We start from the raw sequence: 26,349 nt of genomic DNA on the forward strand, positions 1-26,349 counted from the left end.
GGAGTTCTTTTCTGTTTCACCCACTTTTTAACATTTCTAGATTTTTTTTTTGGGGGGGGGCCGGGTCAGAAAGGGACGTGTCTGTCTTCTTTTGTGTCTCCCAGGGGGCTGCCTGTGTATCATGGGATTTAGCGTCACAGAGTGTCTTGCCCGTCCAGCCTCTTGGGTTGGTGGCCTTCCTTCCCCGGGTGGGTCAAGGCCACGCCCTCTGCGCTTGTTGGGGAGGCAGGACCTTGCAGGGAGGGGAGACCGCAGGAACAGAGTCCAGAGGGCGTGCCGGGCAGCACATGATCATTGATGCTGTGACGTTGTGGAATAGGAGATCCAGGGTCTCCGTCTTCATCATCTGTCAACAAATAGAGTTGACGTCCATGCTGTTCCCATGGTAAGACGGTGAAGAAGACCCCAAGCCACTGAGGCTCAGCCGCCCCCCCACCAGGCTTCACGCTTGGGAGGACATCCTTCTTGTCTTGTTTTTATTCTGTTTAGCTTTTACTTGTATGAGATTGGGATTCTCTTATCTATGCAGTCTTGTTCCTGATTTTTCTTCACTTAATATTGTGTGAGGAACATTTGACGTGCTTTTGTTTGTCTCTGTGAATACGTAGCTCACACCACGGGAATCTCTGTAATGGTATTTTGAGTGAATATGTCATCTACTTCACCCTCCCAATATTATTGAATATTTAATTTGCTTCAATTTTCAAACTACTCTAAACAACTAAGCTTTTATTTCCATAAGAAAAGGATGGTTTTCCTAAGATAGATGCTAAGATAAAGCAATTACTGGGTCAATGGTTGTCTTGGAGACTCTTAGAAAATTCTGTTATGAGTTGTTCATTTCCAGGAGGCAGGCACATCCACAGGTTTCCACACAACCATGGAGACGTCAGCCTGGGCCTTTGGACACTTGAAAAACTTAAAGTTGTTAATTTGGCAATAGAGGATTGACATATTGGTGTTTTGTTTTAATATGTATTAGTATTTAATTTATTAGTATTTTTTTTTCTTTCTCCCTCTCTCCCTCTTTCTCTCTCTGCCTCTGAGGCTGGTACCTGGGACCTTCAAGGGCTCCTCCTCTGAGCTGCACCCCAGTCCCACCTCATTGATTTCTAGTGAGGCCAAATTCCCTCTCTCTTTACTTAAAAAAATACAGATTTTTCATGAATTATTGCTTGATATCCTCTGCCTCTTTATCGTGTGTGTGTGTGTGTGTGTGTGTTGCTTAACTAATTTGTCCTTGACAGAGATTTTAACTTCTTCTCATTTTTGGTTGAATTTACCACAACCCCCCCCCCCCCAAGTTCTGAGTCTTATAATTTCTGTAGCCCTTTCCTCCTTCTTTCTAATGAGCTGATGTACCGTCCCCACCAGTGGTTCTGCTGTCCTTGGTGTCCTTTACCTGAGGTCGGCTGGAATCTGAAACAATTACGTGGACAATCCCAGAAATAAATAGTTCCTAAGTTTTAAGTGATTTTTATTGCAAGACATTGTCGTGGTTGCTCTATTTCGTTAGTAGTTATTGTGGCCAATCATCTCTTGTGGTGCCTGATTTATAAATGACGTTGCCATAGATACGCGTCTTGTGATTCTAGGCATCCGCTGGGGTCCTGGGGGAGCCCTCTGTGGAGAAGGATGCCGTGCACAAGTGCTTCTCCCTTGTTCTCTCCCCAGCGTGTCCAAGCTAAACTGCCCCTGCCCCATGGCAGAAGGGGGCTCCCTCCCTCCGCTGTGGCGATAGTTCTCACCAACCATTGGGACCCTGGGTTTGAGGGCAGTGCCTGAGGCTAGCTGTGGCCACCCCTGAATCGCCAAGGCCTGGAGACTGCCCTCTGCCATCTCCCCTCACCTGTGGCTTCCCACTGTGGAGTGGGGTGCCTTTTCTGTGACAAACCTCCTGATGTGGCCGCAGCCCACTGAGGCATGGCTGACGGACTTGATGAAAGGGTCTCTTGAACGTCTAGCTCAGGGATTTCCTTTTCCTACTGACCACACAGTTCTCTCAAGTGACTGTCATAGATATGTGGTGACATCCCTGCCCCTTCCAGAAACCGTGATGTGAAAAGCGCAGCACCCAGGAGAACGCTCCAGCCACTGACCCAGGTGGCCTCTGCGACCTTCGTCTCTCCTCCCCTCCTTGGGACACACAGGTGGCCTCTGCGACCTTCGTCTCTCCTCCCCTCCTTCCTTTGGTGAATCTTGACTTGGCCTCTCAGCTGCTGACAGTGGCACAGAGTTGACATCTGCTCGGGTGGTAACTGGGTGCCATCGTTCCCAAATCGGTCCATTGATGTGTGGCACCAAATCAGGGGGCATGGGACTCCAGACACTGCAGGGCTGACCTCATCCCTGACCCCAGGTGTCACTGTGGCTCAGCAGTGACTGAGATGTTGGTGTTCTCACACAGGACTCAGGTGGCTCACGGCTCTATGGCTTTAAGGACCTTCCCTGTTTTTATTTCTCCAAACTGGTGCCAGTGGGGGTAGGCTTCCACTGGGGGGGCAGCCTTGGTCTCTTGGTCTTTGTTCTTGCTCGGGGCCTTCTGACCCAGCCTTCAATCCTGACTAAATGGGAGGTGATCGCACGGTGTACTTCATCAATCATACGAAGTAGATGTTGGACTGTTTTTAAGATTATTTAATTATTACAGGACCTTGAACTTTCTCGGCAAGTGCTCTACCACTGAGCTGTATCCCCAGCCCTGCTTGACTTAATTTAAAAAAAAAATTTTAGTGGTAGATGGACATAATACCTTTATTTTATTGATTTGTTTTTATGTGGTGCTGAGGATGGAACCCAGGGCCTCACACGTGCTAGGCAGGTGCTCTACCCCTGAGCCACAACCCCAGCCCCCCACCCCCGCCCCTTGTCTTTTTGATCTACCCAAATGGCAGTTTCATATGGTTCAACTTAATATTTTCAGCAATTACACAAGGGATTTGGAAGCATGATAAGAAAACACAAGGAAATCATGAAGAAAGAAAATATACAAATATTATCACTTAATGTTTTCTTGTATAATCCTCTGATTGTTTCCATGTGGCGCTTACACATCTACCTATGCATAGAGGTTAGCTGTAAGTAGACTCTAACTGTGGTCCTCCCTCAGTGCCCTCAGGGCATGAGTCCCAAGACCCTTCACAGATACTAAAATCAGAAGATGCTCTATTTCCTTGTATAAAAAGCCTTTAGACCCTACATAAACTCCCACATGAGCTCCTCCTGTGTCTCAGGTATGGAAAATTCAGATGTCACTCCCCCTCCAAGGAAGAGGGTCATTCATTCATTTATCCACATTCTGAGGATCTATTTTGTGCCAGACTTTAGCCATTAAAGAGAAAACAAAGATGGAGGGATTCGTTCTTTTCCTCCAGGGTGTTTGTGAGCAAAACCAAGGAGGCGAGTGGGAGCAGCCCAGAGAGGAGCCACCTGTTCCGGCTCCTGCCGCTGGTCAGCATCACAGAAGGAACTAGAAGGAAGCGCCCTGATCCCTACCCAGCACTCGTCCATCCTGCCTTCCTGCAACTCTGACCTTCCCCACGCCAGTCCTTTGTCAGCCCCAGGTTTATGCACGTGTCTCCCCCCCCCCCCCACCTGGAAAAGGCATTAAACGTTTATGTCACCGCAGGCCCTAAGATTAAGTCCATAAATGGCTCTGTCTGCCGTTCTCTTGTGCTCACTGGACGTCATAAAAGTGGCTCAGCACCAACGGGGAGCCATTCCCTGTGACAGCGGGGTGTTAATGGCGCGGCTGTGAAAGCTGAAGAGCTGTCTGAGCACGTCCCCAACCGCGAACTGGGAGCCCTTATCTGGGGGGCTGCAACCGACGGGGCCAGCTGGTCACTGAGTGTGGGCTCTTGTCCATGCTTGGGCTGACCAGGTAGAGCCCAGCAGGAAGTGGATAACTGACTAATGGAAAATTCAGAAATGTACAATAAGTGAGTTCAGGGCTAACTTCTCAGGGTATCAGGGCACTGTGGAAAGACCCTGATCTGGAATATCTAGACTCGGATTTGAATTCTCTTCTGCCTTTTGCAGTGTGAGGGCCTTGGGCATTTCCCTTAACCTCTCTGAGCCTCTCTTTATCATCTGTAAAGTAGGCATGTGACAGAGACTGTTAGTTGCCCATCAAATGTCATCACCCCCTCTAACAGAAGGGCTTCAGCCACGTGGTGACGCACTCAGCCCGGGATGCGTCATATTTGATCTCAGCCAGCGGCTGGTGTAGGAGCTGGCATGTGACCAAATCTGAACCAGTAGGAAGTCTGGGGGAGGTTTGTGCAAAATGTTTTCTTGTCCTTCACTTCCTGCCTGGAGGTTGTTAGTGCAGAGATGGGGAGGGTGTAGCTGAAGCCATCGTCTTACAACCATCGTCTTATAATAGAAATAGAGTTCTGTGCCCTGGGGATGGCAGAGAGAAAGGATAAAAGGATCCCAAACAATGCAGAACTGTCAGTCACACTGGGACCCTCGTTCCCGGAGGTAAGGTTGCCGTCGGTCCTTAGGGGTTCTGTGGCTTGCATCCGAAGCACCCCTGACTGATGAGGGACAGTGGAATTGGGTGGACATACTGTATGCACTGTGCTGAGCATTTTGTTGTCACCCTCTTTCTGGATCCTCATTGTACAGTGTGATCTCTCTCACAGGCCGGAGAAAGCCACACTGAAGCAAGGGACATGTTGGTGGTAACGTTTTGTAGAACAGTTGATGGCTCTGGAAATCCTGCGCGGGACATTCCATGGTAAGATACAATTCAGGTGACTCACTGCCAATGTGCGTAGCCATTAGACTAAACAGCTCTTCAACTGGATTGTGATCAGACAGATGTGTGATACGGGGGATTCGTCAGCACAGGTGGTCCCAGGGTGCAGGACAATGAACAGGGTTGTCTTCCTTCCTTCCTTCACCGCCTTTCCATCCAAGTAGCCCAAGCCACTTAAGATGATTTAATCCTCCTCACCGGTGTTTGGTTTGTGGGACCCAATTCTGGCCTATGAGGTATGAGAAGACGGTACTCAGGCCTTTTGGGAAACATTTCCTCTCTCCTAAGAGTGAGCCACAGGGAGTCTCCCACGATCCCTTGATGCTGTGGTGTGTGGCCGAGACATCTGGGATCACAGTGGCCACGTTAGTACCAGGCTGAGGGTGAAACCCACACTGAGACACAGAGGATGGCTGGGAGAAGCCCCCTCTGATGGCCGCCGTGTGCTGAATCATGAGTCCTAGGCCCGGCGGGCCTACTCCAGCATGGAGGCTACTCTCTAGTTGGGTTTTGTTTTGTCTTTGCTGAAGGCTTCGGGATGCTCTGAGTTTACTTATGAGATTTCAGTTTATGCAGAGAGAACCCAGATGGACCCCCAGTTCTAGGGCACCAAGTCTTGTAGAAAGTGAGGTAAGGCATTGGGGAGGAAGTTGGCATCATGGTGACATGGAATGACAGCCACACCCCTGCACTGTGGCCAAGGAATTGAGGTGTCCCCGCTGTGTTACTGTGTTGGAGGAGGGGGGGTTGGTTTACATAATTATGGGGGTTAGTTAGCAAATCCAAAAATCCAAGATCTGCAGGTGGGCTGGAGACCCAGGAGAGGCCAGGGATGTGGCTCCAGTCCAAAGGCTGCTGCTGCAAAATTAACTTGTTTTTTTTTTGTACTGGGGATTGAGCCCACGGGTGCTTAACCACTGAGCCACATCCTCAGCCCTTTTTATAATATTTTATTTAGAGACAGGGTCTCGATAAGTTGCTTAGGGCCTCACCAAGTTGCTGAGGTTGGCTTTGAACTCATGATCCTCCTGCCTCAGCCTCCCCAGCTGCTGGGATGACAGGTGTGGCCACTGCACCAGGCTCAGAATTTGTCTGAGGGAGTCAGGTTTTGTTCATTCAGGTGTTAGATGAAGTCCACTTGTGTTATGAACACTAATTTGCTTTATTCAAATCCACCAGTTTAAATGTCAACCTTGCCCATGATCACCCTCACAGAGACATCTAGGATGACTTTTGGCCACATATCTGGATGCATGGGACAGTCGAATTGACGCATGGAACCAACTGTCACGCTGCCACATGACGGTCGTGCTCTTGACAGGCACCCAGCAGGTGGATGCTGAGAGGTGACCTTGGTGACTACCTTGGCAGAGACCCAGGCCTTGTGAGCCCACCTGTCTTCCACAGGTCTGGAAACCTGTCCCATCTCCACTTGGCCGTCACCTGTCCCTCCCCCTCTCTAGCACCCTTTCCTCTAATGGAGCCCTCCCAGGTGCCCCTGGAACTCTTCTGGTGGCTCTCTGGGAAGCTGGAATGGAGCCGAGGCTTCTGGGCCTGGCCCGCGAGGCACTCTGCCACCAAGGACCAAGGGTCAGCCGTTCTTTTTCTTTTTCTCATGTGTGGCCCCTGCAGCCTCCCTCCCGGTGCCTCCCCTTTCTGCCTCCTCTGCTTGGGTTATCCCCTGATTCTCGAGCTGGGGAGGGGTCCCACCAGGGGTCCCACCCATGACGGCACACCAGCATTCTGAGGACCTTTACAAAATACAGATGCCATCTCAGAGCAATGGGCTCAGGCTCGGCAGTGAGGCCCCGACGCCATATCTTGAAGGCCCCTGGGAGATCCGAAGGGCCCTGCTCTCCGCGCTTCCTCTCTGAGCTGCATCCTCCCCCTTCCTGAGGAGACGCCCCATTGCTAACGGCCCCTCGTAAACCCGTCCTCGGGGCTGCTCCACTCTCCTCCTCACACCACTCTTAAAGTCCTCGATCCAGGTTCGTTGTTTTGGGCTCCCACATCTTACACCAGAGGCCACGAGTCCGTCCCAGACTCCCCTGGAGGACTTTGATTGTCACCCTCATGCCATGGGGCCCTCAGCTCCCTCTCCCTGGGGATTATTCCCCTCATCAGACATCACCTCCTCCCGTTTGCATCTGTGTCTCTCTCCCGGGCAGGTGAGTGTCCACCTGGTCCTGGGGTGTTGGGGTGCCCAGTCGGCCGCGGCTTGCACTTGCAGGGCTTTGCCCAGCTAGCAGGGCATGGATGCTGAGCAGGCACTTAAGATGGGTCTGCAGAGTGGACTCGATGGAGAGAAATACAGGGAGGAAGGAGGGAAAGAAAAGGCTTGAGGGAAGGAGAAGGAATTCAGAAGCCCGGGAGGGGGGAGGAGAAGCGAGAGAGGATAGACCAGGGTGGGGAGGGAAGAAGGAAGAAAGCCTGAAAGGAACGCAAAGGCCCCGGGCAGCTCGGTCCCAAGTGGGGACAGTGGCATGGGAGGGACAGGTACAGCATGCTTCTTAAGAAGCCACGGTGAGGACAGAGTGTGCCCCTTTTCACTAAAATCTGTACCCAAATCCTGCAAAGAAAATAAGTGCTCAGAGATAAACACATCTTCTAGGAAGTCTCTCCTCGCCTCCCGGGAACGGGGCTGGGGAGGTCTCTCCAGGAGAGAAACTGGCTGAATCATGGGGCAGAGGACAAGCAAATGGTCAGGGGCCGCTGGGGAGGGAGGTGCAAGTGGAGCTCCTCCAGGCCACCTGCCCCCTGGCTGCTGCGTGAAGGGTGGCGTGCTCCTCAACCACGGGGCCCGACTGCAGGAGCCCGGGATCCCCAGCTTGGCCAGGGCCTCGCCCAGGCTGGGAGCTGGATGCCTTCCAACCTGTCCGCAGGCTGGCGAGACTCCCCCAAGGCCCCGAGCTGGGCCAGGTCCTCGTTAGAGCTGGATCTGAGGTGGGGACCTTCTGGGGAAGGAGTCACAGGTGCAGGCCACTCTGGGAAGCTGGGATTGAGATTCCGTTGTACAGATGCGGACATCCAGGCTGACCAGGGTCAGAGACTCAGCAGGGCCTTGCAGACAGGGGCCACTGGGGAGGAGCCTGGCCTGGGGTCTGTGGCAGCTGCCTTCCTCCTCTGTCGCGGGTCAGCATCCGCGGTAGTGGCAGCCACACACTTTTGCTCCTGGCTGGTGGCCGAATCACATTAGACAAAGAAGGGACGTAGGAGAGGGTTGGTTGGCCTCTGCTTTCCTCACCCGGCTGGGATGTGGCTCCCAGGAGGTGGTTGTCTTTCTCTTAAGGCTTCATAGGTGTTGGCTGCACTGGATCCTCACCAGAGCTGGTGCTGAGCACTTTGGGGGCAGCCTGGGACACAGCCGAGTGGCCTTGCCTCCCTGGAGCCCACAGCCCATCCCTTGGCTGCCACCTGGTTTGGTACAGCAGTGCCCAGCTCCACTGTCCCATGAGCCCGACCTGACACCCTGGCCTTCGGTAGGGCTGCCTGGGGAAGGGCAGGGCGGAGGAGGGAGGAGGAGGAGGGGGCTGACTGGCCGGAACACGGGGTGGGGGGGTGGGTGACCAGGAGCTTTGGCAAAAGAAGGGGGATGAGGGGCCGGGCAGTGTAGATTTAGAGGAGTCCAACCATTTAGTGCAGGGAAGGGGAGAAGGCCGAGGCCGCGGTAACCTGTCTGCAGGAGCTGCCTAATTTAGCAGAAAATCACAGCCGGCCTGGCCTGAGCCAGGGGAAGGCGTTTCCGCCGGCCGGGTCGGGTTTCATTTGTAGGTACTCTCTAAAATTAGACCTTCTGCTTTCATTTTGGTCCAAATTCCCTGCCTAGCGTAATATTTGGGAGAAACAGGCCCTCCATTAAAGCAGCCTTCCTCCTGCGGCCCCTGGCCTGGGAAGGGCTGGGCCTGTCCTTGCTGGCGGCCGCTGCGGCTCATAAACCCAGGTCTAAATTCAAAGCATCCGCTCTGACTGGTGACCTCTGGCTCCCGAGCAGAGCCAGGCTGCCTCCTCTGCTCACACCCAGGGTCTGGCCAGGTCACTGGGAGGGAACATCTCATGCCTGTGAACTTCTGTGGCGGGGTGTGAGGGTGGCTTCCTCGGGAAGAGGGGCCTGACACCCGGGGGGCCATGTGTCCAGTGTGCTGGGCAGTCCTGCTGTCCCCCTCTCCCGGGCTCAGGGAGCTGCCCGCTGGCCTGGCCCGAGCTGTTGTTTTTCTCCAGTGTCAAGGAAAGACCCGGCGAGGTGGGGAATCCGTCCCACGTTTGGACTGATCTCTGAATACGCGTTTCCTGAGCATCTTGTGGTTGGGGTCTTTTGGTCATGAGCAATGAGGGTACCATGGGTGCTCCTGGCCTAAGAGCTGGTTGGGTCCTGCAGAAGGGCTGGAACCACAGCTGGACACAGGGACCCTGGGTGTTCCTTCATCACCTCTCACCTCTGTCCTTCCTCGAAGGGGCTTCCACTCTTCTCTCAGCCTGTGGCCCCTGCTCCTCAGTGCTCCCGCAGAACAGGGCTCCTGCTTCATAGTGGTCTCCGTTCTGGCCATCTGTGCAGACAGACTTCTCTTGCTGGGTTCCAATGCTAAAGTCCCAGGGAAGGATTCTCATTGGCTTAGCTCCTATCAGTCCCTGTCTCCAGGCCAATCAACAGCAGTGGGGGCGGGAGCCATTTACCTGCAGGGTGGACTCTGCTGTGATGCTGTGAATCATGAGAGGGGTGGAAAGGAGACTTTATCAGAAACAAAACGAAACAGTTTACACTGCGATTCCTGTGTGCAAGCAGCCTGTGGAATCACAGAAGGGTCTTAATTCAGATCAGTAGGTCAGAGAAGGCTTCCTGGAAGAGGTGACGTCTGAGCCCAGTGGTGGGATTCAGCCAGGATCTGAGGAGGAAGAGCGGAGAAGGTTGCTTAAAGAAGGACACAAGCAAAGACCTCGGGGGAAGACGCAGGCCTTGTGGAGTGGAGAGCTTAGAGCTGCCTCCTGCCAGCAGGCTGACCTTGAGCAGATGGTGTCTCTCTCTGAGCCTCGGTTTCCTCCTATGTAATGGAAATTCCAGCACCTTCCTCCTGGCCTGCAGGGCAACCCCGTGTGCTGGTTAAGTCCCTCTCTCTGGTCAGTAGATCCCTTGTCACCTCTCAGCTGAGATGCCCTGGGGACATCACTGGAGAGACCCTCCCTGACCAGCCTTTGAAGCGGTTTCCCTTGTAGCAACTAACATGTGGTCCTGTTTCCCAAGCTTTTCCTCAATTCGCAGTTATTTGGTTTGCTTTCTTAATTGCAGTGTGCTTCTGCTGGAGACTGAAGGTCCCTGAGGTGAGGATCGTGCCTGTCATGATCTCTGCCACATCCCTAGGGACACTCAGGGGCCCTGGCAGTACAGCTGATATTCACTCCTGTCCTGAATTCAAGGAACCTGAGAAAGCAGACAGGCAGAGACGGCCTCGGCAGTCTCCTGCGGCTAGAGGTGGATGTTCTTGGACAGTCCCTGGCTGAGGGCCAGGTCCAGGCTCCCTCCAGAGTCCTGAACCCCTCTGATGGGGACTCCTCACACACCCCATTTCAGAGGCCCCTCACCCAGACCTGAAGCTCTGGAAAGCTGGGAGGACCAGGACTCTTGACTCTGCCAAGACCCCCCAACCAGCTCTTGAAGTTGGAAGGGGAAGTGGTACTTGCTCTGTCCCCAGCCTCTCTGGGACATGGAGTCCTGGGGTCTGAACAGAGGGACTCACCCATGTTGGGCATGGTCCCCATCCTGAAGAGCAGCAGACTGAAGTGGCTGAGAGTCAAGAGGGGCCAGGCCCACGCTGGTCACAGCCGCCCTGCAGCCCCGTCTTGGTTTCAGCAAAGGCCACCCTCTGTCCTTGCAGATCTCCCCTTGAAACCTTCTCTCCCCTCTTGTCGCACTCTGGCTCCCCGACAGGAGAGGCTGGAATGAGGGTGTGTGTACAGGTCATTTGTTTGGAAGGTGAGGGCAGGAAGTGCTGGCCAGGGAGATGGGGCTGGGAGACGGAGGGCAGGATGTCAGTCCTGGGAGCAGCTACCAGGGTGGGCCACCCAGGCTCAGTCCTGCTGGCTCTGCCTTCCAGCCAGCCTGCTGGGGGAGGGCAACAAGGGTGTTAGCCACAGAGTCCCCAGAGCCTGGCTGAGGGCCCTGCACCAATGCCAACCCCCTCACTTCTGACCCATCCTGTTTGCAGCAAGCAAGCCTTCCGGCAGATGGTAGGAACTTCCAGGCTGTCCCCTCTGGGTCACTGGGTACAGGAAGGGTGAGTGCCAAGGTCATGTGGGGAGGGACTGGCATCTGCTAAGCTGTCAATCACCCACACTCCTGAAGGACCTCTCCAACTGCTCCAAGACCCCCGTGCCTGTTCACGTCCCCTTCACCCCAGGACGCACCCTTCCTTATCCCTGAGGGCTGGTTGCCCACCTAATCCTCCTCCAAGGGACATTTATAGTTTCAATTCACCTTCCAGTGACCCCTGTTCCCCCTGCTCATTTTTCTCTCTCCTGAATGGGGCTTGGAGTGGGAGTGGGATTGGGATCGACGTCTTTGCCAGCAGCAGGAGGGTGGGTCTGTTTCCTGAACATCCCCTCCTGGGACTGCATGAGTCACGTCCTCCGCCATCCCTTTTAGCCTCCTCCTGGTCTCTCAGATGGACTGGCTCCTGTCCTGGTCCTGCTGCTCCTCCTTCCCCACTGAAGAACAGGGACCTGGTCAGGATCCAGGTGGCTCGGGGGCCACTGGTGGGCCCTACAGCTGGGTGCAACAGTCTAGCCCCTCCTTGGCACCCGTAGGGCCAGGTACTTAGGTTTCTGTGGAGTTCACATGTCCTTGGAGCACCAGGGGCTTGGCCCTCCTGGGTGTGGGTGAGGGAGGGGGACCCAGATGAGGCCTGGTTTGGGGCACTGTCCCTGCTGTTTATCTCCCTTTTACAGCCGAGGAAATAACATGGAAGCTGGATACAACCCCAGTCTCTGAGCCTCCCTCTGAAGGGTCATCTCCCTCTAACGGGGCGGTGACTACAACAGTCACCGGCATACCTCAGGGACTTGATCCAGTGGAGGATTATTTCTAGCTCATGTCACAGTCCAGCGCAGGTCACTGGGGAGGGGAGGCTCTGTCCACACAGCCATTCAGGAACTTGGAACGTCCGAAGGCCCTGGAGTCTCCCACTGGCTCTTCTGCTGGGTTCATGGAACAATTTGTTTCTGATGTAGTCAATCGAAGAATTTGTCCCTGGATACTTGTATTCAAACACACTGAAACCCAAAGTCTAAACGTGAATTAACAGGAAGCTGTTCTGACATATGCTGTGAGGGAAACTGACAGCATGATTGCCGAGCCACTCGCGCCCCATACATTTGGGTAAATATGAATCCCGGGTGTTCCCGTGACCTCTGCTCATGGTCTTGCACTTCACTTTCCGTTTGTTCCAACGGCACTCAGCGTTCTGGGTATGCACACCAAGAGGAGGCAAGAAACGGAAGTGGGATCATCGTGGTTAACCGGAGCCTGTTGGAAACCAAGGGGAGGCTGAAGGTGACCACACACGGCCCATGACTCGCTGTGTATTGTGAAACAGGCGGCCAAGTTTGGGCAGAACAGTTGCCAGTAATTTCAAGCAACCCGTAGCTGGCCAATGGGTAGTGTCTACAATACCCAACTCCTATATTTCCCTCTCTAGGATTGGGACTCACAGGGCAGGGACAAATTGCTTAACTGTGCCCCCTGGCCTTGGCTAGCAGACACAAGGGAAATTGGGAAGACTGACAAGGAAGTGTTATGGGGCAAGGTCTGGCTATCACAGTTGCCCACATCTCATTGGTCAAACTCAGTCACATGCTATAACCAGCTGCAAGGCAGTCTGGGAAATGTAGTCTGGAAGAGGAGGCCGTGGTTAAGGACTGGCACCAACAGTGCCAGCCTCAAGTTTGTGTGGAAGCGTGCTCCTTTCTGCTCCAGAGCTGACAGTCTGACCGCTCCTCTCGACTCCTCTTCTTCAAGCAGGTCTCTGTTCCTCAGAGGACCCAGCATATACTGTGTTGCCCCATTCTGGATCTCTGGGCTGTGACCTCCCATCTGAGGTGCTCAAACCTCACAGTTTTTGGTATCAGGGTCCCATGCTCCCTCCATAATGGGCCACGGTGGTGGCATGCCCAGTATGAGTGGCCGACGGGGATTATTATGTGAGAAGGGAAGGAAAATCCCGCTGTCCAGGTGGCAAATCCCCCATGATGACCTTCCTGGTCTCTTTGGCAGGAACTTCTTCTCAGACTCTGTCCTTGTAGATTCTAAAATCACCAGGATTTTAGAAAGTTGTCTTCCTAACCCACAGATGTTGGTCTCTTCCAGGGCCCATCCTCCTTTCCTGCCACAAGCCATCCTCACCGCGTCCAATCTACCCAGAAATAACGCTGCGGCAGCCTCCAAGACACAGGGTGGCTTTGACCTGCTGTGTGCTGAGCACCATCCAGGCTGGTGGGGTGTCACCCTCTCACCACGGCTTGCCCCCCAGGGTTTCTGGACATGGTTCTTTTTCTGATCATTCTTTCAGAGGCTGACAGCTGGATCTCTCTCTTCCCCCCTCCCCCGTCCCCAACCTCCCACACAGAATGTCCCTTCATTAGATGTCCATTCTCAGGGACAATTCTGTCTTCTCTAAGGAGCTCAGTTTCAAATACATGAAGTGCTCAGAAAGCTGAGTCTGTCAGTTGCTGGACAAGCAGTGGTGACCACAGCCTTTGCCACAGGATGCCAATGGGTGAGGACGGTGGCACTGGCTAGCACATGACCCACCCCAAGGGGGAGCCTGCCATGCATCACTGGGGTCCCTTCTTCTCATGCTTCAAAAAAAGCCAGAAAATCATTTTGTTTTCTGAAAAGTCTGAAATCTTTCATTTAAAAACGTGGATAAGCCAAGCACAGTGGTGTGTGTCTGTGAGCCAGATAGTTGGAAAGCTGAGGCAGGAGGATTGCAAGTTTGAGGCCATCCTGGGAAGCTTAGTGAGACCCTGTCTCCCAAAACAAAAACAAAACAAAACAAAACAAAAAATAGGGATGTAGCTCAAGGTTCAATTCCAGTACTGAGGGGGAAAAAATGAAGAGAAAACCAAATTTAAAATACTCTAAGGGCAAAATATAACATTATGGGAAAAATATAATATGTCTGCCTGAGCTGATCCCTTGGCTGTCAGTCTTAGACTTCTACTTAGAATCACTTGTAATCACGCTTGTAAAAAGATCATGTGTGTGTGTGTGTGTGTGTGTGTGCACGCACACACGTGCACTTGAGGGGGTAATGAAATCTTTTCCTTCTTTACAGACAGAATGTCCTTTTCTATACAATTGTATTAATCAACATTACCCCTTTACATGATATGACCCCAGCCATTTTCCTTATTTTAGGGCATTTAGATGCTTTTGAGGTTTCTATTGCCATCAATAGTGCTGTGGGAATTTCAAAGTGGGTGCTTTGTGTCATCCACTCTTTTCCAGGAGTCTGTCACAGAACTGGACCGTGAAGATCTGTTTCTAACTCTCTCTGCTCCTATAAACTGACCTCTCCAAGAACAAAAAGGGTTGCCCATGGCCCAGCCATCAGAGGAGGCACTCAGTGAATGTTGGTGGAATGAAGGAATGTGGTCAAAGAAAAGGAAAATTAGCTGTACAGGGAAAAAAGAAAAACTTCAATTGAATTTGTAAAGCTGAGTCACTGTAATGAAGGCAGATTTTGCTGCGAAGCTATAGACTCTTTCTCTGCTAATGACATTGCTCCATGCAATCACTTCTTTGCATCCAAGAATCTACCTACCCATCATTACACTTAGGTTTTATATTATGGAGCACAAGTGATGCAATTCAATTTCCCTGGAGTAATCATTATGATTGAGTTCATAAACCTGGGGTTTGCCTTCATTTTTCAACTAAAATTAAAACCCATTCTAATCCTCAAGTGATAGATGGTGTCTTAGTTTGCTCTCGGTTGTTACAAGGAAATACCTGAGGCCAGGTAATTTATAAAGTATGGAAGTTTATTTGGCTCACAGTTCTGGAGGCTGGAAATCCAAGAGCATGGATCAGACATCTGCTCGGCATCTGGTGGGGACTTCAGTCCACATTCCCACATGGCAGAGCGCAGTGTGTAGGAGACAGAGTAGGTATGCTAGCTCAGGTCTTCTGATCTTAAAGGCCACTAACATCCCACCCTTATGAACTCATCTAATCCATATGACCTCCTCAGGGCTCACCTCCATACACCATTAACGTGTGAATTTGGGGATTAAGTTCCTGACAAATGAACTTTTGGGGAACTCATACAGCAGGCAGACAGGAAGCCCAAGCTATAGAAGATGGACAGGAAGTCCGAGCCTTGAGTGGTCCAAGGTCAGGGTTTCTAGGATCTGGAGCGAAAGTCAGCCAACCTGCCCCGTACCTTGCCCTGGCTGGGTGAGTGGCACCTCCTTAAAGTTCTGACCCTGGGCAATGCCCTTCTTCACAGAGGAACAAAGAATGCATGCCAGGTTGAAGCCCTTGCTTGTCAAAGGAGGGAAGCACTCTCCAGGGACTCCCAGCTGGATTTTGTCATCCATGTGTAGTTTTCTTGGTGCTTTCTGACCATTTGGGCCTTGTGTGCTTGCAATTGGTGGTTTGCGCTGTCTCCATCGAGGCCTCTCTGATGTGAGGGAAGGAAGAACATTGCTCTCCCCTCTAGGGAAAGGGGGAACCCCAACACCGGGAGCCTGGTGCGGCATTTTCTCCATTTCCACTGACCTGCTGGTAAGTGCGGGGCTGCTTCGGGAGTGGTGAAAATGTCCTGGGGTTGTGTGGTGGTGGCGGTTGTGCAATCTTGTGAATATAGTAAAAAAACGAACAAACAAAAAAACCCAACATTGAATTATACACTTAAAAGGGTGAATTTTATGGTATTTGAATTAAATTTCAGTTAATTTTAATGAAACTGAGAACAACAGACTTCTCATTACTTCCCTCACCCTCTGCTGTCTGCTCTGCTGGTCCTGGGACCTGGATTCTGTCACTGCTGAGGGGCCTCTCCCTGGGGCTGGACCCTGGCTGAGGCTCACCCCAGGAGCTGGCCAGGGGCCTGGCACAGGGAGCCCCTGGGAGTCCCTGGGCACGAATGGCTGGAGGACCTGGGTAGGAAGGACGGCAGGGTGGGACCAGTGGCAGAGACCTGGGCCACCAGCAACCGGAAGTGGGAATGTCATCCTTCCTAACTGCAGGGGAGAAAACCAGGTGCAGATTCAAAGGAAGAAGGGTGAGGTTTCTGTATTCTGATTTGGGTAGCTGGAAGAGATCATTCAAACAATTTTAAGTGAAAGAACAGAAGTGTTTCACTTTATAGTTGGGATTCTGCTACATCTACATTTGATTGTTTGTAATCTTAGTTCAGAATGATCTTAGTTTTGTTATCACTTTGACTGAGGATCCCCCCTCCCACCCCAGTCTCCTGGGATCAGATGCGCAGTGGTCCACACTCAGAGGGGGGCGCTTCTCCCTTACCTCTTCTGCAGGGAGAGGAAGTAGGAAGAAGGCTCTTACTCCATGGCTAGGGAAGGTGCATTTCTGATCTCTAATTGGAAGATCTAAGGATGGAAGGATCTGCAACGAATTTTCTCATGCGTTTGTGGACAGTGTTTAATCTGTGTAAAAGTTTGGAGTATTTTTATTCAAGGATCAGAAGCTCTGACTCAAATGGGCTTCCACTAAAAAAAAAAAAGAAATTATTGGCTTATGTAAACTAAAGAAGTTGGGGCTTCATGGTTAAATCCAGGGCATCCCAGAAGATCATCGGGTCTCAGTTTCTTGTTCTTGGTTTCTTAGCTCTCTGATCCAGCTCTCTGGTTCTACCTTGAGGATGAACCTACCCTTGTGGCAAGGGCACCACGAGTTCCAGCACTCATGCCTTCAAGTTCCTGCCAAGGTGTTACTGTTGTAGCTCGTCGAATCTGGCTGGGTCCCGTGATCACCCCTGAACCAGTGACCATGGCCAAGGTTGTAGAGTGGGCTAGGTCTACTCCATGGGTCCCTTTCTAGAGTGAGGGTAGAACCCACCACGAGCCCTGTGCACTGACGCTGGGCAGCAGTAGGCCTATAGTATCCAGGGAAATCTTCGGATTAAAAACCTGGCCCGAGGGCTGGGGTTGGAGGACCAGGGTAGACTGCTTGCCTAGCATGCATGGGGCCTGGGTTTGATCCCCAGCACAAAAACACACAAACAAAAACGTTTGGACTGAGTTCTGGGACCCAATTCCCAGTCCTGCCATTATAGCCACGTGCATTCCCAAGTTCAAGTTTCTCCTTTGGAAAAACCTGGAGAGGGAAGCACCTCCCTCAGGGGGTGAGGATGGAGGCAGCTGCTCCCTGCCGAAGACTTCCAGAAGCCCAGCTCACCAGGGCCCCTTCAGTGGCAGTGACTGCCATGATCCCCTGTTAGTTTGCTTCCAAATGGAAGGACTCCCAAGGCTCCAATGAAGAGTGTTTTTTAAACATAAAGCACCTTAATTTTTTAAAAATGAAAAGCCCAGAAATGAGTACATAGGTTAAAAAAAAAAAAAACTACATAGAAAACCAGAAGAGCTCATCAGGGAGCTGGGAGATTGGCCACTGAGGAGAGGAGGGCGTTTGATGGGGGAGGCGCCAAGAGGTCCAGTCCTGGGACCTGTGAGGTGTCCGTGGACGTGTGTTTTACAGGCATCTCCGTGATGTGCTTTGACTGAGGCACAGGTCCCAGCCTCCTCTGCCATGAGCATGGCGGTGCACCTGAGTTCTGGTCAGTGGGACCTGGGCACAGTGACGTTAGCCCTCCTGGGCGGGTCCATCATAGTTCTCTTCTACTGGCTGCATGGAGGTGGATCCCTGGGGTCACCTGGGCAGCATGCTGAGTCCCCCAGAGACCTCCTGGAGCAGAGTCCTCCTCCACACCCTCCCCTCCGTCCAGGAACACAGTCTTGATTTTCCAAAGTGAAGTTATTGAAATTTGGGGTTTGTCTAAGTTTTCTTATAAATTGCAAAATTTGTCGTAATTTTTTCATATTGTCTGTTTAATATCTATAGCAACTTTTTTATTTCTCTTTTCCTTCTTAATTTTGTTATTTTTTATGTGTGTGTGCTTCTCTCTCTCTCTCTCTCTCTCTCTCGTTCTCTTTTTTATTAGTCTGACTAGAGAGTCCTCTACTTTATTAGTTTTTTTTTTTTTAAGAGAAAATTTCGACCTTGCTGATCCTGTTTATTGTATGTTTTACTTTTCAATAAGTTCTCCTCTTACAAGAAACTTTAAACAATTTCTTTGGGTTCGTGCTGTTAAATGCTTAGGTTACTAAAATTGAGCTTTTCTTCTTTTTCTGTGTGAACATGCAGAGCTAAGCTTTCCCCTAAAAGTTCAGTGGTAGCTGCATTGTGTGAGTTTTGGTATGAAGAGATGTTATTACCATTCAATTCTAAACATTTAAATGTTTTAATATATTAGAGCTCCCTAAGGAGCTCAATAAGTTACTTAGAAATTTGTTTTTAATTTTTCAAAAATGCCCCAGAAAGTCTAACATGTATATTGAACTAAACAAGACAGAAAGTTAGCGAGAATCTCTGCCTTCCTACTGAACAATCAGATCATCTCCAAATGCTGTAATTCCAATCAGTTCTTCCTAAAACATGTTATTTTTACTCGGGTAAATAAAATAGCCCTTCCCAGACTAGGTATTTTTTTGTGTTTTTTAAAAGCAAAATCTCTGTGAAGATTTAGCTCATGTTTACCATTCTCTTGTTTTCCATTTCTACACAACACTTCAAAAATTCTCCTTTGTGGAATTACCCTGTGGTTAGTAAATTCTCTCAATTCTTGTGTCTAAAAGTGAATTTATTTTCTGTCTTTGTGGGCTCATGTTTAGAATGAACTGCCTGATTACAGCATAGAGTTGGATATTACTTAAAAAAATCAAATCAACAATCTGCCCTTTAAAATGATTTTATTGAGACATAATTCACATATAATAAAGTGCACATGCTAAAATCACACACCAGATATCAGTCATCGATTTCTTTTTTTTAACTGAGGTGTGTGTTCTGCGAGGTAGACATACCACAATTTACTTGTCGATAGACATTTAGGTTGTTTCCAGTTTGGGGACAGTGCAATAAGACTGCTGTGTACAGTTTTTTTTTTTTTTTCCTGTACCAGCCTTGGCACGGGCATGGGCTTTTATTTCTCTTGAGTAAATACCTGGGAGTGCGGTGGTTGGAACATATGGTACATCTGTGTTTAACTTTTTAAGAAATTGCCAACTGTTTTCCAAACCAGCTGCACCATTCCACATTCCCACCAGCAGTATACGAGGCCTCTGGTTGCTCCAGACCTTGCAGACTCTTGCAGCCCTTGATACTGACTCCTTGAGGCATCTTTAATTTTCCCCGTCTTAACAGGGGGGCAGGATAGTGGACCCCCGCAGTGGTTTTCACTTGTATCTCCCTGAAGGCAAAGGATGATAAACATCTCCGCATCTCTTTTTGGTGGAAGTATCTGTTCATTTTATTTTATTTTGTTTTTGGCCTGGGTTTTCATTGGGCGGTTCAGTTTTTCTTAGTATGGAGTTGGAGGTTCCTCTTTATTCTGGATAGAAGTCCTTTATCACATTATGATTTTCAAAATACCATCTCCTGTCGTTCGACTGGTTTTTTTCATCGTGATTTGAAGAACAAAAGTTTTTAATTGTGATGAAGCCTACTTTATGAGCTTGCTTTTCTATCTTTTGATGTCAGATGATTTGGGCTAAGAAATCTTTGCCTGGTCCTAAGCCACAGAGATCTTTCTTTATGCTTTCCTCTAGAAGTTCTGCAGATTTTGTATTACCCTTAGGTCTGTAGCACATTTTGAGTGTTAAGCCATGTGAACTGTGTACCAAAATTGTCATCGTCATTGTCGTCGTCCTCCTCCTCCTGTTCTTCTTTCTTCTCCTCCTTTATAATTATCGTTGCATAAGGATAGCCAGTTGTTCCACACCATCGTTAAGAAGACCGTTCTTTCTCCACTGAATTACTTTGCATCTTCATAAAAATATCACTTGCTCCTGTGTAAGCAGGTCTATTTCTAGACCTCCTTATTATGTCCCACTGATCTTTGTTTTTCTCTTTCCACCAGTGCCACGCTGTCCTGATCCTTAAAGCTCTAGAGTAAGTCTTGAAGTCAGAAGATTTTTTAGTCCCACAACTTTATTCCTTTCAAAGTGGCTTCAGCTATACTAGATGAGTGGAATTTTATATTATCTAGAGGAGTTGGAGCATCAGCTTGTCAATTTCAAAACAAAACAAAACAAAAACCAGCTCTGCTGGTATTTTGATTGAGATTGTGTTAATTCCTTAGATCAATGTTGCAATTTTGGGAAACTTGACACCTTTTGGCTTTTTTGGGGTACCAGGGATTAAACCCAGGGGCACTCGACCACTGAGCCACATCCTCAGCCCTTTTTATTTTTTATTTTGAGACAGGGTCTCACTGAGTTGCTTAAGGCCTCCCTAAGTTGCTGAGGCTAGCTTTGAACGTGTGATCCTCCTCCCTCAGCCTCCTGAGCTGCTGGGATTACAGTCGTGCACCACTACATATTAAGCCCTCTCATTCACTGTCTTCCGGTTTAATTCTTCCTTAATTTCTTTCAGTAACATTTTCTAATGTCCAGTGTCTAGGTCATGCACATCTTTTATCAGTTTTAACCCTAAATAGTTACTATTTTGGTGCTTTTATAAATGGTATTGGTTCTCAAGTTGCTATGTCAAGTTTTTTATTACTAGCCAATAAACGCAATAGATTTTTGTATATTGATCTGTGTCCTGTAACCTTGGGAAACTCACTTATTCTAGTAAAACTCTTATGGATTCCTCTGAATGTTTTATTAAAAATGTGTTGTCTGTGAAAAGAAGAAAGACTTATTCCCTCCTTTGCAGTCTCGGCGTCTTGTTTATTTGTTTTCCTTACCTTCTCGTACTTGCTAGAACTTCACGTGCATGACTGAGAAGAAGTGTGGAGAGTGACCTTGCTGGAGGTGAGGTTGGTGGGAGGGCACTTTCCAGGGATGTGTCAGGGTTTAATCCCCAGCATCAAAAACAAACAAGCAAACCGCCCCCAAACCCAGCAAAAATCCAAAAAGTCATGCTGATATCCTGATCCTAAGGAGGACACATCCAGCCTTTCTCAATTAAGTGTGCCCTAGGGGGCTTTTGTAGACATCCTTAATGAGGTTGAGAAATTTCCTTCTCTTCCTGGTTTGCTAAGAGGTTTCTTGTTGAAAAATCAGAAATAAATGCTGTGTCAGATGCTTGTTCTGCCTCTATGGAGAGGAGCTGATGGATTTTCTTTTTAGTTTTCACCTTGACCTTGATTTTTGAATGTTAAAGCAACCTGTATTCCTAGTATTAAGCTCCATCTCATCAGGGGACATTATCCTTTCTATACATTGTTAGATTCCATATGTCAAAATCTTGTTTAGGGTTTTTGTACCTGTGCTCTTGAGAGATATTGGTCTTGTAATTTCCTAGGCTGGTTTGGCATCAGGTACTGTGGCCTCATAGGATGAGTTCAAAGGCTTCTCTTCTCTTCATTTTCTAGAGGTGTCTGTGTTCGGTGGATATTATTTCTTCCATAAATGTTGAGTCCTGTTCTCAGTGAAGCCATCTGGCTTGGAGCTGTGCTTCGGGGATGATCTTTCGCTGAAACTTCTTTTTCTTTAGTAGCATTAGTGGTATATTCTGCACTGAGGTCATTTCTCTTGCTCCTGGTATTACTTATGGATTTTTCTTCCTGTTTCCCGACCAGTTGGACTAGAAGCTTTTAAATGTTCTTGATCTTTTCAGAGAGCCAGATTTTTGGTTTCATTGATCTTCCTGTTGTTTTTCTGTTTTATATTTCATCAATTTCTGTTGGGATTTTTTACTATTTCCTTTCCTCTGCCTCTTTTGGGTTTAATTTGTTCTTTTATTTTCTGTTTCATAAGGTAGAGCTGAGGTCACTATTTCTTTTCTACTCTGCACATTTAGTGCTGTAATTTCCCTATAAGTGCTGATTTAGTGGTAGCTCACGAAGCTTGATATGTTGTGTTTTCACTTTCATTAGTTTGAAATACTTGTAACTTCCCTTTTGATTCTTTTCCTTGACCCCTCAATTATTTAGAAGTATATTATTTAGTTTCAAATATTTGTGGATTTTAGAGATCTTTCTGTTATTAATTTATAATTTGATTTCACTGTGGTTGGAGAACTTGTTTTGTAGAACTAGAATCCTTTTAAGTTTATTGAAACTTGTTTTATGGCCCAATATGTGGTCTATGTTGGTAAATGATTCTTGCGTACTTGAAAAGAATGTGTCTTCTGCTGTTGTTGGGTGGAGTGCTGTACCAATGCCAATTGGGTCAAGTCAGTTAATAGTGTTGTTCACGTCTTCTGTATCCTTCCTGATTTTTCTCTACTTATTTTATCAGTTTTTGAGACAAGGATATTGAAATTTCTGAATATAGTGATGGGTTTGATTTTGTATCATGTGTTTTGAAATTCTGTTATTAAGTGAATAAACATTTAGAGTTTTTACTTCTTGATGATGACTGCTTCACCAAGACAAAAATATCTTCTTCTTTATCCCTGGTAATATTCTTTGCTTTGAAATACACTTTGTCTGATATTCTTATAGTAACCCACCTTTCATTTGATGAGGCATAATAAAAAATTCCAAAATTTATTTTTGTCTTTATATATAAAATGCATTTTCTATATAGGCCAGATATAGTCAAGTTTTTAAAATCTAAGCTAAAAATCTCTGCCTTTTAATTGAGGGTGTTTAGAACATTTATATTTAATGTAATCATATGGTTAGCTTTAAATCTAACATTTTGATATTTGTTTTCTATTATTATCACATCTTCTTTGTATCCTTTCCCTTCTTTTTCTGCATTTTTTGAAATAATTGAATTTTTTTGATTCAATTTCATCTTCTTTGTTGCTTATTAACTTTGAAATTTTAGTGGTTGCTTTAGGGTTTAAAGTATACATTTTTAACTTATCATAGTCAAGTGATCTGATTTCACTTACAGTATACTTAAAATCACAACACGTGCAAGATCCACACACAATGTCAGGTGATATTATGCCACTTCACATGTGGTGCAAGCACCTTGCAATGGTATGCATCCACGTCTCCCCTCACAGTCTGTATGCTACTATTGTATTTTTTACTCATATCTAAGTAACATGCCAACTTTTTCATATGCTTTTAAAGAACAAATTATGATTCAAAGTCAGCTTTCATTTCATCCCTGTGCTGCCTTCTCTGCTGCCCTTCATTGCTTTGTGCTGATCAAATCTACTCTCCTTTCCCCTCTGTGTGAGGGGAGCATCGTCCTTAAATGTTTTTTTGTGCTGTGATTCGGCTGGTGATGAATTGCTTCTGAAAAGTTTACTTGGCTTTTATTTTTGAAAAGTGTGCTTGTTGGGTATAAACTTCTAGGTGAATTGGCTCTTCTTTTTCCTTTGGGTACCGTAACATGTTGCTCTTTGCGTTGTTTTCCAAAAGAATCTTGTTGTCATCTGGTAAAACCCAACATGTAGAAGAATGGAACTAAATCCCTAGCTCTCACCCTGCACAAAAGCCAACTCTCAATGGATCAAAGAACTAGGAATAGACCAGAACTTTGCATCTGCTTGAAGAAAACATGTGCCAACACTCCAACATATAGGTTCAGGCAACACCTTCCTCAGTAGGACTCCTAAAGCTCAGGAAATAGAACCAAGAATCAATAAACGGGACGGCATCAAATTGAAAAGCTTCTGCACAGTGAGGAAACAAGAGTGTAAGGAGAGGGCCTACAGAATAGGAGAAAGTCTACTCCTCTGATAGACAGTTAATATCCAGGGTATATAAGGAACCCAAAAAGCAACAAATAACCCAATAACCCAATCAATAAATGGTCAAATAAACTAAACAAACACTTCTCAAAAGAAGAAATACAGTCAACCCATATATGAAGAATGCTAAACAGCTCTAGCCATTGAGGAAATACAAATTAAAACTTCACTGATATTTTATCTTACTCCAGTTAGAATGGTAGCCATCAGGAATTAAAAATAATAAATGCTGGAGAGGATATGGGGGAAAAGGAGCATGTACTCTGTTGGTGAGATTGTATGAGTAAAACCACCCTGGAAATCAGAATGACGGTTCCTCAAAGGATTAAGAATGGAACCACCATACGACCCAGGTAGGCCATACCTCAGTATTTATCTAAAGGAATTAAAATTAGCATAGTGATACATGGTACCCATGTTTATAAAAACATAATTCACAATAACTGAGTTATGGAACCAGTCCAGATGCCTGTCTGTCAAAAAATGGATAAAGAAAACGTGGTATATATTGCTTAGTGCCTTGCTGTTGCTGAGATTGGCTTTGAACTTGCGATCCTCCTGTCTCAGCCTCCCGAGACGCTGAGATTCCATGCCTGCACCACGGCACCTGGCCTATTAATTTTCAAAGGATCCTGCATGCTGTTCTCCATAATGGCTGTGTTGTTTAAGGCCTGGTAATTCCTTATTGGATACAAGATGGCATAAAATATCTTGCTGGTTGTATGTTTTTACTGTGATTATGAGTTCTCGTCAACACTTGAAAGTTATACTACACTAATTTGAATTGCTACCAGCTTAACTTCAAAAAATAAATTAAAAAGTTATGCTCCTTGACACCTCCGTTTCAACCCTTTTCGGTTTACTGATGTCACAATATTATGTCTTCCTACATGTACGTCCCCAAACAGAAACTAGTAATTCTTTCAAATGCATTGGTTGCTTAAATTGAATAGGAAACAAATACATTGTCACAAACTATTGTTACAATGATACTAGTTTTTAGCTAATTTTTTAAAAAAAATATTCAGATGGCCCCCAACTTACAAGACTTCAACTTGTGAATTCTTAACTTTGTGTGGGTCTGAAAACGATATGCATCCAGTAGAAATGGTGTTTCAAAATTTGAATTTTGATTCAAAATATTTCATATTGACTTTATCATAAAATAGGCTCTGTGATAGGTGATTTTGCCTGAGGTCTAATGGAGATGTTCTGAGCAGGGTGGGCTCGGCCTGCTGAGGTTTGGAGTTGGTCTGTGAGGTGTGTCGGAACAGCAGACTTAAGGTGTGATGGGAGTCTGAGGCTGAAACCCCACTGTAAGCTTAGAACACCTACATAAGGCTTTTACACCATGCAAAAACATCAAGTGCAGGTGAGCAGTGTTCTGATGATGCTGGTTTTCACAGTCGCCCATGCGTTGGCCTTTCTGAGATCTCTGTGCCTGCACACGGCTCTGCGCGGCTGGCTGGGCCCTTCATTTGTACCTGCAGCTCCATGGACACACCTGGTCAGGTAGGTCTAGTGGACTCTACTCCCTCAGCCTCTGTCTACCTGGGTGGACCTTAACTCGGCCCGTGGTTTTGAAGGACAGTTTCCCTGGAGGGCGATTCTTGGTTGACACGAGCTTCTTCGAACACTATTGACCTTCTGGCCTCTTCAGCTCTGGTGAGAGACACTTGGATAGTCCCACCAAGGGCCCCTGGTAGGTGGAGGGTCCCTTTCCTCTGCTGGGCTCAAGATGCTCTGTTTTCCTTTTAGCAGTTTATGTTATGAGGTAGATTTTGATTATAATTTTTCTCCTGTGGGTTCTCTGAGTTCATCTTCCGTGGAGACCATTGAGCTTTGGGGGGTGTTTGTCACCAAGTCTGGAAAGTTTTCAGCCCTTATTTTTTCGCATATCCCCGCTCCCTTCCTCTCTTCTCCTGGGACTCCCACGGGGCACCTTGGTCTGCCTGATGGCCTCCCTCAGGTCCTTGGGGTGCCCATCACTTTTCCTCAATCTGTGTTCTTTCTGTTGCAGATTCAGTGGTTTCCACACCGAGTCTGTGAGCTTGCTGGTTCTTTCTTCTGGGAGCTCAAGTCTGCCTTCACTTCTTGCGCAGGGACCATGCTAATCTTCTCTGTATCGTTCCGATTTTAGTACATGTGCTGCCAAAGCGAGCACAAAAAGTTGTAGCTGGACACAATCCTTTTATTTATTTTTATGTGGTGCTGAGGATCGAACCCAGGGCCCCGCATGTGCTAGGCGAGCGTTCTACCATTGAGCCACAACCCCAGCTCCGTCCGCCTTCGATTCTACTTCAATTTCTCGAGTGAGTCTCTCTCTCCAGTCGTTGTGTTTTGTGCTGTGGGTTCTTTTTTCGGTTTCTTTCAGGCTGTGTGTCTCTTTGTTGATATCTCCGCTATGTTTACACATTGTTCCCTCAGCTTTCTGCATATCTGAGCATCCTTAAGATAGTTATGTGAATGGCAGCCATTATGAAGTCAAACAACAACAAGTGCTGGCGAGGATGTGGGGAAAAGGGTACACTTGTATATTGCTGGTGGGACTGCAAATTGGTGCGGCCACTTTGGAAAGCAGTTTGGAGATTCCTGGGAAAGCTGGGAATGGAACCACCATTTGACCCAGCTATTGCCCTTCTCGGACTATTCTCTAAAGACCTTAAAAGAGCAGGGAGGAAGAGCATGA

The 26,349-nt window shown here is 47.9% G+C and overlaps 1 long non-coding RNA gene and 1 pseudogene across 1 annotated transcript in view; one reads left to right on the forward strand and one right to left on the reverse strand.

Annotated features, from left to right (window-relative positions):
- The window catches only part of LOC124077155 (uncharacterized), a 41,237-nt gene extending 24,980 nt beyond the window's left edge, over positions 1-16,257 (forward strand). The window contains exons 3-5 of the long non-coding RNA XR_006846554.2: positions 4,647-4,741; positions 5,978-6,169; positions 13,116-16,257. This is a non-coding gene — a long non-coding RNA (uncharacterized LOC124077155). The remainder of the gene's footprint in view (positions 1-4,646; positions 4,742-5,977; positions 6,170-13,115) is intronic.
- A 9,496-nt stretch (positions 16,258-25,753) lies between these two features.
- On the reverse strand, positions 25,754-25,824 carry LOC124077159 (U6 spliceosomal RNA; annotated as a pseudogene).
- Positions 25,825-26,349: the final 525 nt, after the last annotated feature.

This window comes from Marmota monax, unplaced genomic scaffold (genome assembly GCF_021218885.2).
Source record: "Marmota monax isolate L192 unplaced genomic scaffold, Marmota_monax_Labrador192_F-V1.1 WCK01_AAM20220418_F8-fsc00084, whole genome shotgun sequence".
Lineage (NCBI taxonomy): Eukaryota > Metazoa > Chordata > Mammalia > Rodentia > Sciuridae > Marmota > Marmota monax.